The sequence below is a fragment of the Xiphophorus hellerii genome, chromosome 19, assembly GCF_003331165.1.
Source record: "Xiphophorus hellerii strain 12219 chromosome 19, Xiphophorus_hellerii-4.1, whole genome shotgun sequence".
Taxonomy (NCBI): Eukaryota; Metazoa; Chordata; class Actinopteri; order Cyprinodontiformes; family Poeciliidae; genus Xiphophorus; species Xiphophorus hellerii.
Genome location: NC_045690.1, coordinates 1,985,167 through 1,994,888, shown reverse-complemented (window position 1 = coordinate 1,994,888; position 9,722 = coordinate 1,985,167). Strand labels below are relative to the sequence as shown.

At 40.1% G+C, this 9,722-nt stretch overlaps 1 long non-coding RNA gene across 1 annotated transcript; it reads right to left on the bottom strand.

The window, feature by feature from the left end:
- Positions 1 to 1,957: 1,957 nt before the first annotated feature.
- Positions 1,958 to 7,454, bottom strand: LOC116709350 (uncharacterized). Its single transcript, XR_004336852.1, has 3 exons — positions 5,819 to 7,454; positions 4,773 to 5,720; positions 1,958 to 2,089 (listed from the first exon to the last, which is right to left on the bottom strand). It is a non-coding gene; the product is annotated as an uncharacterized LOC116709350 (long non-coding RNA).
- Positions 7,455 to 9,722: the final 2,268 nt, after the last annotated feature.

Below are 9,722 nucleotides of genomic sequence, written 5' to 3'. Positions count from 1 at the left end.
GCAAATCCGTCCAGGTCAGCAAAACGAGTGGAGGATCATCAATACAAACGTCAGACCCCATCCATCACAACATTTATATTTGGAACACAAAAATGTTTTATTCAGCAGAGAAACGTAGTAAAACTCTGCAGCTCCTTCAGATTTCCTGCTCTACTGCTGCAGCTGCAGGAGGCCAAGCATAAAGTTTCTGTTGAAGCGATTATTGTTATTATTTAAAAGATTCACAAAAGTGAAGTTCACCACATGTGGACCAGAAATGCAATAATCAGAAATATCTCTGGCCCATCATGTAATAAGTGAAGCAGCAGTGAGTCCCAACGTTTCTCTGTCCCAAATCAAACATTAATTAACCTGCAGGCAGAAGCAACTTCTGCTTCTCTCAGAGGAAATGTAATAATCTGATGAACATCTGAGCTGTGAGGTTTGAATCTTTGTTTTCTGAAGTCTGTACTTAGCTTAAAGCAGAAGCTGCCGGGTCCAACGGTCCTGCTTATCGCCTCACATCATCTGATTCTGGTTCCTGGAGAAAAACACACAGTAGCTGTTAGACTAACGTCTCCATCATATAGAGATATAAGCTGATGGTGGAAACACTGCACTTGTTCAAATATTCATTTACAGGAAGCGTCATGGATTACTGTGTCTGTTATATCATGTAAAGACAGTTTATATAAATGTGTCTATAATAATGTGTTAAATATGCGAGTACTTTTACATGTTTAAAGAAAGACTTTTAAATCTGGTTATTTTTATTAAATGGTTGTGGTAGAAATATTTAGACTGTAAACCACAAACATGATGCTCTTTTTGTAAAGACGTAAAGTTACTAATAAAGTTTCTGTATTAATGTAAACAGGATTTTCTTGTTGATTAAATGAACGTTTTAGATATTTAATGTCACTGAAATCATTGGTCAGCAGATGAACACAGTCAGAATCTCAGACCGGTTTGACCCGATGCTGCTCAGACGACCTTGACCTGAAGGTCAAACGGTTCATCCTGACAGAGGAACCCATCCTGCTGGGCAGGATCTCCTCTGTTCTACTCGATCTTACAGGCTGTTGTGGAACAAACGGGAAGGCTGCTGCAGTTTACAGCCAAACTAGAGAACAAATGATTTCACACGACACTCTGGATGAACGTCTGAAGGCCTGAAGTTGGAACTAAGGAATCTTTATGTGTAAATTGATATTAGTCTGATGCATTCAGGATGCAGAAGTAGCTGAAGCAATCTTTTGTTCTCACTGATTACCAACGATCAGACGTTTGGAGACAATTTTCTTTTGAAGAAACTTTGATTTTCTAGCCTTCCAGTTTGTCATTAACTGTTTAAATTAGGAGAAGATGTGACATTATAGCAGTCGCTGTCGCTAGGAATATTTTCAAACAGACAAAATCATTAAGCAGTTTAGCCATTAGCATGGTTAGCGCAGCGGTCTTGATGTGAGTCAAAGACCTTGCTGTTTGTTTAGCCTTCCTGTTATCTGCTCTCTCTCAGCCATGGACATGTTTTACATTTTAAATAGTTTCTTAAATCTCTTGGGTTTTCTCTGACTTGATTTTAAACTCTAAAATATCATCCTATGTTGCCTTCACTGACTGGATAAATATATGATTTTTCAGTTTCAAATCGGTGGGTCACCTCTTGGTGCTGATTCAAGCTGAAAACTGGCTGGTAGTCTCTCCACTAACAACAAACATCTAACAATGTTGGCTGAAGCTCCGTTTGCTCCTCACTGTGCTTCCTCACCCTCCTCTTCCTCACTGCTCCTTCGGTTCCTGTTTTCCTTGCCTGGTCTGAACATCTGTAATCTGCACACATCTGTTTGTTCATTAATATTCAGTTTATTTAGGGCTATAAATAGAGGGGATAAAAAATTAGACACCACTTTGTGTTTTCTGGTTGTAAAATGACTGAAAACTTTTCCAAACTTTTCTACATCCGTTCCCACCTGGAGGTTTTAATCAGCTGCATTAGAAGCCGGTGACGTCCATGGGAAGCTCACCAGACGGATGGAGCTCAGATCCCGGCTCCACGATGAGCAGCTGCCACCAGCAGCCAACAGGCCGCTGTTCTCGCCTCCTGATGCTGCAGACAAAAGGGCAAGAAAAGCCAGAGATGAAGGGAAGATCTCAGCGGGCTGCTGCCATGGTGATAGCAGAATGTAAGAGGATTTTTTTTTCCAGCGCTCATCTCTGAAATTTTACCGTCTCTCCTCCTCCTGTGGTTTTTCTCTTTCCTCAAACTAGTTTTTGCATTAAAAGATTTTTGTCCGTTAAGCTAATGTTCATGAAGCTTGTGATCTTATTTAATCATCTACATAAAGATAAGAATCACATTTTGCTAATGAGATCCAGCCTTCACAGAGGGTCAGACAGGATTAAAACTGTTATTAACATTTCATAGAGAAAAGAAAACCGGCTCTCTGTCTCGCTGAGGTTTCCTCCTGCCTCGTCTCGTCTGGTTGGTGAATCCATAGTGTGACAGTGAACAGAGAGCATTAATGCCATCCCGGGGGCTCCACCGCCCCCTGCTGCTGCCACCGCCGCCGCCTCTCACTACGCTTCATTACTCTCTCTACATAATGGCAGCTCTGCATTTAGAAGGACGGCCGCTGCTGGTTTCACTTAGGAGCATCGTTGAGGGAAGACACAGACTTTCTCTCTGTCAAAAACAGAAACCAAAAATTTCCCAGCCTGACTTCCCAGGTAGACGATAAGAGAAGTTATGGGGCAGCTGAGCCTTGATACGCCACCTGTAGGAAAACCTGAACCATTTAAATGAGTTTTACATTCGTCTAGGTCTCATTGAAGCTGAAGCAGAAAGAGACACAAAGCTTTTAACGCAGCTTAAACAGACGCTTGGTGTCCAGCTGCTGCCCAGTTAAACCTGCTGGTTTCATTGTTAACTCAGCTGCTGCCCAGTTAAACCTGCTGGTTTCATTGTTAACTCAGCTGCTGCACAGAAACATCCAAACACTTGATTAAAGTCTAACCTTAACAACAGAGATTTCTTTAAACAGCAACTTTTCACCAAAGCAAACAAAATCCCAGGCTGCCGTCCTGAAGCTAATATCTACGCTAGTAAATGTTTAATAATAAAATGGCGCCTGTTTAAGGTAATATACTTTTTATAAATCATAATACATATTTTACTTGCAATGAATATTGACACAGTTGAATTTAGTGCAGTGGGTGCAGGGCGTTAGAGATTTACAGTCAGAGCAGCCAACCTTTTATAAAGTTTACTCACCACTGGAACGACACACAAAACGAGAGATTATTAGATTCTTTTTTTTCAATTATTTAGCATTTTTGTGGTTAAATTAAAAAAAAAATCCTTAATTGTTCACAAAGGGAAATTAAATAAAAGCAGAAATTAAAATAATAGAAATATGCTATTAAACAGTAAAAATGGTTGAAAAATAACATTTTCCTGGTTCTGGAGGAAAATCGATGCACATTTACGGGAGGAGGTTTGATATGGACTCAATTCAAAACAAATAGATTTATTCTCATCCAAACTCATCAGAATTTTAGATATGTGTTTATTTTTTTATATGTTGTTTTTCATCTTAATGCAGTGAAAAAAATCTGCGAGACAGAAAACATGATAAACATCATCACATCATCTGAGTCTAATAGTTTTTTCCAGACCTGGATGACTCTTTCATCCAGGTCATATCATATTAACCATATTCATAACGCGGAGCTCTCTACTGGTCTGGTTACTGGTGAGGTTGGCAGATAAAAACGTTACTGGCTGCTGCATCAGATGGAGGTTTAATTTCAGCTCAGTGATGTTCCTGTTTACAACAGCAGGGGGAGCCAGAGTGGCATGTTAATAACATGTTATATTACAACCAAACTCAGCAAAACCACCGAATTATTTAAATTATAACATAAAACTGAGCACCAGGTTCTCACTGTGGCGGGTTTAACCAACTGTTACTCCTGCTCAGTAACGGCTGGGAATCAGCGGCCTGTTGCCATGGAGACTGAAATGTTTTGCTCCCGTTGTCTGAGAGACAGAGAGGGAGAGAGAGAGAGAAAGAGAGACTCCGGGGACTAAAGGAGGGAGAGACAGGGCCGAACAGATGGAGAGAAAATGCCAGGATGACAGAGAGACTCGGACTGATTCAAGTTGTTTTCTGCTCAGTCATGTTTAAAATGTTATTTATAGTTTATGATGGAGGAAAGGTTTGAATAAACAGAAACAAGCTGGTTAAAAATAAAATATCTGCTTCCACAAAACCATATAAGAGCTGTTATGGTCTAATATGAGATCAATGGAAACCAATTTATTTTCAATAACTTAATCTTTTTTTAAACTTTGCAGACATTTCCTGAAGTTTCCTCTGGGTTTGTTTAGTGGTTGCAGGGTGCGTTACGAGCTCTGGCCAGTAGAGGGACCCACAGGTCTGTTTTATTTACAGCCGCTCATTTAATGTTCATGTGAATATCAATAATAATTGTAGCATATAGAGCAATAAGAATGAGATGAGTGCACCACAAAGTTACATTACAGAGTTTAAATGATCACACAGGAGGATAAATACAGAACTCATTACATTTATTAATAATAAAAGGTAAACCTGCATAGAAACTCATAATCTCACACACAAAAAACAGACTTTATTTCTACAAAATCTCTTGTTAACATTTACTCTCAATTAAATAAAATTTTGATTCATGATCTACTTCATATCAAAGTGTTATTTTAGGGATGATGCATGCTGGGTAATAACGTAGGAGTGGAAATACTTCCAAACCTTTTATCTCTGGTTGGGTGTTTCTCCAGCCCTGCCTGCGTGTTGCATGTGTCTCTGCTGCAGAACTGCATGACCTGCTATGCATGACGTCCAGAGCTGCTGAATCCTTTCATCACTTTATTCAGGTCAGACAGGAAACTCCTAAAACACAGAGAAACTGATCCAGACCATGAAACGTTTCCTGCTGCTTTTAGTTGAATTTTTCATCTTTCTTGTCTTAATGTTTTCAATATTCTTGTTTTATTTTTCTCCCCTGTATATTCTTATTATTTCTGTTTTTATGAGCAGTACTTGGGTACAGCAGCTGTTTTGAATGGGATTTATAAATAAAGTTGAACTTAATCTTGAATGACAGACGGATCCGTCTGGGATTACATCCAGGAAACAGTTTGATGCTACTCTGCTTTATCACTTCTATTTCCTTAAGCTTCATCCAAATACGTCTTTTTATAAAAATGTTATGCTTCACATTATGTTTAGACTCAGTTTATATTTACATTTGAATGTTGCGTAATGTTTTTTTTTAAGTATCTAAGAACAGGAATTACAAGTTTCTTCAGCCTGAGAGTTCAAACTTTTTACCACAACAACCAAAATGTTTTCTCCGTTTTCTGTCCCAGATGCTTCGTGTTGCTGAAAAACACAAATAAACTGGAGGCTCTGCTAAGTTTCCTTCACCTCACCAGAGGTCAAAGATCATTCCAGAAGTTGTGCTTCAGATATTTTTTCTTCAACTTTTAATCTTTTTTTTCTGCTTAATTACATTTATTTTATGAAGGCAGAGTTTGAGTCATAAGCTTGAGGACAGAAAATTCTTTCCAAATCTTCGAACTCCCACACACTTTTCTACTATAAACACTTTGAGCCAGAAATGCAAACTTTTAGCTTCGACTGTTGATGCAAACACGTCCATTTCTCTTCTTCCTCCTCAACGTCAGACTTTCTGGACTATCTGGACTACTAAGAAGAATGAAAACAACACAGTTCTGGGTTTAAGGTTAAAAATCTTTCATGTGTTGATGCCACTGATTTATTGGGTCACTCACACTGACCACCAGAGGTGCAGTAGTGGTTTCAGTCCTCCCTGCATTTAAACCCACATCTCTGTAAACTTTCACTTCTTCTCCATGCAGAGGCCCCGCTGTCAGAACCAGCTGTTGAAACAAGTAAGTCGGGTTTTCAGGGCGAGTCGTGTCCTGTTGTCTGAAGCAGCCTGGGGTTCAGCAGGCGGCGGCGCGGCGTGGCTAATGGCCGACACGCCGCACATCAACTAACTCTACAGACAGGCAGGAGGAGACAGGAAGTGAGCAGAATATTTCCAGACAGCGGCGGGCTCCGGGTCCAGACGCTCATGTTCAGAACCGCCCCGGTTCTGAACAACCGGGGCGGTTCTGAACAGACAACAGCAGCAACAGGCTTGTGGTCGATTTTAACACTGAGGAAGTTTCAACAGACAAAATGTCACAACGTTCACACTCATAATGTTGTTTATCGCAGCTTTATTATTATTGTCTTTATTATGCATTTATTGTCTTTATTATGGCTTTATTATGTCCAGACATCGGATCAAAATGAAATCTGACCTTTTTGCTCACTGCCTGACCTGAAATCAGTTAGGATTGCAAAAATAATTTTCAATTTGTTTTTGTTCCTACATCTGTTTGGTTGTAAATGTGATAAGATTCATTATTGGCTCCCAGTAACAGTCAGTCACACTAACAAACAATAACATGTTGTGTTTTTCTAATGTCTCAGTTGTGCAGCTAATTCCTGTTTTTAATGATTCCTTGTCATATAATCTTATATTATATTTAAATTAATAGAACTGTTTACATCAGAGTGAAGACATTCATCAAACAAAACGTTTCTTTTAGGAAACTGAGGAAAGGTCGACTAAGAAAAGGAGGAAACTGAATTTGCTACAACACCAGGAAGTTCTTCCTGCAGCCTAATTGGACTCTTTATCTCCATGGAGACGCCCTGCAGTACCGGTGAGGATGACGGATAAAACAATCAGCTGCTGGTTTCCACTCGGAAGCTGCTGCTCACTGATCACATCACCAATCAGTGATTATCTTCACGGTGTCCCAGCGACCAGGCCGACCCGTCAAATTACTCAAAGCTACAGAAAGTATCATTTTTATAACAAAGTGACATCCAGTCACCAACGGCCTCCTGGTCATGCTTGTCGCTCATTAATCATAAAACTTTAGTTATTTATAGTCTCTGTGGTTTTAAACTTAAAACTGATTTATAGCTTGAATATTTTTATTACATTTGGTTGGATAATTGTTAGTTCTGCTCAAATCTTCAGATCAGAGTTTTGGTGGAGCTGTTCTACCAGCACACAATCTGATTAAACTGGGACGTTACTGGTGCAGAAAGACGCCGGCGGGTCCGAAGTGACATCAGGCTGATGTGATTATAACTGCAGGAAATAACAGATTCATGGTTCTGTGTTTTCCAACAGTTAGAGGTTCTTATGGGTCACACCGACACACAGCTGCAGCTCTGCTCCGGGCAAAATGGACCAGAACCGGGTCTTCAACTCCAACTGAACCAGGTCAGAACCGGGTCTTCAACTCCAACCAAACCGGGTCAGAACCGGGTCTTCAACTCCAACCGAACTGGGTCAGAACCGGGTCTTCAACTCCAACCAAACCGGGTCAGAACCGGGTCTTCAACTCCAACCAAACCGGGTCAGAACCGGGTCTTCAACTCCAACCGAACTGGGTCAGAACCGGGACTTACACTCCAACCAAACCGGATCAGAACCAGGTCTTCAACTCCAACCGAACTGGGTCAGAACCGGGACTTACACTCCAACCGAACCGGGCCAGGTGATTTCAGAGGGAAACTGAGAAGGATTTCTGGAGATAACTTCTGTTCTTTCCTGGTTTTCCAAAGTTTCTTTACTAAATTTATATCAACAGTCTGAGCGAACTCATCCTCTATCTGCACTGTAAAACATTTGTTAGTCTAGTTGTGTTTACTAACTTCTACTCTTTAAGTCAAAGAAACTTTTAGATATGTTTAAAAAGAAACCTGTTGTAAAAGACGGAGGACTACTTTCATGGGGGGAAGGATTCTCCGTGACATGAGGCAGAGCACAAGTAGCTAATTTAGATTCAGACGTTTCAGATTTCTCTCAGCAATTTCCTTTCAGGAAAGCAACTAGGACATCTGGGGACTTTTTTATGTTATTGGAGACTTTTAACATCTGAAAGCACCAAACGCTGAAAGCACCAAACGCTGAAAGCACCAAAGGCTGAAAGCACCAAAGGCTGAAAGCACCAAACGCTGAAAGCACCAAAGGCTGAAAGCACCAAACGTTGTGTGCTGACGGTGTTTCCTGCTGTTCGTCTGACTCCTGTCTGGTTCAGCAGTAAATCTGTCTGCTGCTAGAAAAACTGCAGGTTTGGTTACATAACTAACAGTTGGAATCACTTTGGGGATTTTAGTTTGTCATGGCAACCGTCCCCCCAAACACACTCTCATGTTCACACACACAACTGCATGCTTCAATTAGCAAATGACTTCATGGACCAGAATATTTATGAATTTCTGATAATAAAAATCTTCTAAAACGTTTTTCCACAAACTGACAGTGACTCAGAGTCGCTCTGACCTCTTCCACCGTCACTAACACTAACACCAAACTCCAGCTGATGAAAAACATTTAGAAAATCTGTTTTTGTGGGAGGGATAATGAATAAGGCGATTGTTATAATTATGAAGTGTTGTTATCTCTCTTACATTAGTAGTTTTACATGCTGTGTTGAAACGTTTGACCCACCGTTACAGAATCTCTGCAGCATGATTATGTCTAACAACAGAATGTTTCCCCGCCCTGGTGAGAAATCGCTCTCCCTCTCATCAGAAAGGACTAGATGACCCGTCTGCAGAGACAAAACTTGCTTTTCCTTTTACTTTCTCCTTTCTCTGAAAATAAAAGACAAGCTCCAGCTGAGGGTTTTCAGAGCAAACGATGAGCAGAAGCGACTCGCTGTCTCCTTTCGCAGAAGCTTGGTTGAAAACTAATAAACGTTTTCTGTGGTTCTTTTCATGTAGGTTGAGAAAATAACCTATCAGCGATGATTTTTAAAAACAAGGCTGATCATAAACTCATGACTTCCTTTGGTTAAATGTTGGTAAGAAAGTTACAGCAAATTTAATCTTTTGGATCTTATTAAAATTAGATATTAAATATATTCCTCTGACAGGTTAAACCTTAAAAACACACTTTGACTGTCCATCTTCTCACTAGTTTCAGTTTAAACCTTTTACTGTGCCTTGTTGCTGAAAGATGCTTCACGAGTAAAATTTGATTTGACTTGACACTGTTACCACCTTCTTTTTTTTTTTTTTACAGTAGAATATATAATAGTTTTATGAGATTTAAAACTCATTAAAATGAGTAACTTTGTAGTTTTAATAAGACATTTCTCCTGTATTTGGGAGAAATTCAGGAGACTCACCCACCTGAAACAACCTCCAGCTGAACATAAAAGTCTCAGACCCTGATGTTCAAATGGTGCCTGCTCCTGACTGATACCTTCAACCTGGACTGAAACTGGAAGCTGCCAACATGAACAAGCCAAAATCATCAGAGGAGACGTGGCTCAGCTGGACGTCAAACACAACCAACAAACCTCCTCTTTAAATGACTGAGCCTGGAGTTTTGATCTGAGACAAAATCCAAACCACAGAACAACAGAGCTGAAAACAAATGATGGAATTATCAGAATCTACTGACAGCAGACATTCATTTGAGCAGATAATCAGATAACGCAGGTTTTGCAAGCACATCAGATGGTTTCATATTTCCTCCCAATGGTTTCGGCCTGATTGTGTGGAACTCAATGCACTTTCCCAATCATTACAGGTTGCACTTAGTGCTGCATCTCAGGATGAAACATTCAGAGTAACCGAATCGTTACGGGAAAAACC